Consider the following 1677-nt stretch of genomic DNA (forward strand, 5'->3'; position numbering starts at 1 on the left):
CAGGAGCAGTAGATATCCTGAAGTTAAGTGTACGGCTCACCGTTGGTAGTGCGGGATCGGACTCAGAAACATGCAGGACTCGGACTCAGGCTATATAAAGTGCATGTATATTTTAATGAATGTATAGAGGGGAAGTTGACCAAGCTGGTCTCTTCAGCCGGTCGCGGGGCAGCTGGGATCGCTGGCGGGACTGGACTGCTGGAGATGCAACCCGGGACAGGAGGCGAGGTGCAGCTTGCTAAATGAGAGCATGGGAGGAAAGCATAAGAGAAAATGACAGATACGCTGAAGTAAGAGCTAATTCTACTGTAGTTGTATTACTGTGGACCTGATTAGCTGAGTGTGCCGGCTCTGGGCAGGAGATCGCTGGTCCGGTAAGCTGAACCACAACAGAGCAGTCAGTAGGATGATGAGACGAAGGTAACAGTAGAGATCCAGAACCACAGCAAGAGCAGGCCTCCTTGCACTGAGGAGCTCTGCCTAGAGTCCCGGCCCCATTTGGCAGTGAGGAAAGAAAAAACAAAAACGGCCGAAGCCAACCCGATAGAGGTGAACACAGTTCCAAACACAAAGCAACCCTTCAAAAAACAACGACGCAAAAATATTCAAAAGTAGAAAGTATAGTTCCACAATATAAGGTCAGCCTCAAAAACAGGGAAGCAGCTCATCCACTTAGGCTCTAGACATGAATCTAAGGCAACGCCACCAGCAGGGTTACAGGAGATCATCTGGCGATGAGGACACACCAACGCTCGCCTTAAATACTGCTCTGATAATTGAGAGCAAGTGTGCCTTGCCACCTGGAACACGCTCCCACCTGTGTGGGGGTGGAGCTGCCGGGACTACCTCTGCCAGCTAATGAGGTGCTGGAGTTGCTGGGGGTGGCCTGGGCCATGGACGTAACATTAAGAGAAAAATGAGAGTGAAGATTTTTGTGTGAGAGGGACAATATCAGTGACTTTAGGATGAAGTTAACACTAGCTGAATACCCTGGCACTACGAATGCGAGTTTCTTGCGGCTTGCTGTTGTTGGTACAACAATCCATGCTCCCAGATCGATCCAGTAAAAACACAAACTCTTCACACGAAATGACTGAAGACATCACAGCCTGAGGGAACTCAGGGTACAGGCTGAGCATCACTACTGGGTCACCCATCAGAGTGCCTGAAACACAAAGCAAAGGCAGAAAAATGACCACAAACTTGATTTTTATTGCTACACACTGAAGTAATGAGCATCATATTGAGGGTAGCAAAGTATCATCATCACTAGTTTGCACTCACCAGTTTTGGCAGAGACCTACTTTGTTCTATGTACCAGAAGTGTCATGTCTGGTTCTGTGGTCACACTGTACATTTTGGGAAGCTGAAAAACTGTTTATGGCCCATAACAGAAGTTTCCAGACACTGTTTGCTCAGAGTAGAGAAAAAAGCATTTTGTAAGAGGATGGGCATGTGACTGGTGTAATAAAACACTGTTTAAACAGGTGTGATGTGCACTAAAACTGAAGACTGAGGGTTCCTGATCAACATACTGGCCTGAGGTTGGTAGTGAGGGTTGAGCACAGCAGGCAGACAAAACCTCAGCCCGTCATCAGCCTGCACAGCCAGCTCAGTGACGTACTCCAGCCTGATGGAGGCGCTCTCTCCTGGAGGCAGACTGCCCACACTCAGAGA

General features: G+C 48.4%; 1 long non-coding RNA gene across 1 annotated transcript; it reads right to left on the reverse strand.

Moving 5' to 3' along the window:
• Positions 1–42: 42 nt before the first annotated feature.
• On the reverse strand, positions 43–1671 carry LOC109953848 (uncharacterized). The gene is made up of 3 exons (XR_002273984.1): positions 1285–1671; positions 329–1165; positions 43–238 (listed from the first exon to the last, which is right to left on the reverse strand). It is a non-coding gene; the product is annotated as an uncharacterized LOC109953848 (long non-coding RNA).
• Positions 1672–1677: the final 6 nt, after the last annotated feature.

The sequence above is a fragment of the Monopterus albus genome, unplaced genomic scaffold (assembly GCF_001952655.1).
Source record: "Monopterus albus unplaced genomic scaffold, M_albus_1.0 scaffold1639.1, whole genome shotgun sequence".
Lineage (NCBI taxonomy): Eukaryota > Metazoa > Chordata > Actinopteri > Synbranchiformes > Synbranchidae > Monopterus > Monopterus albus.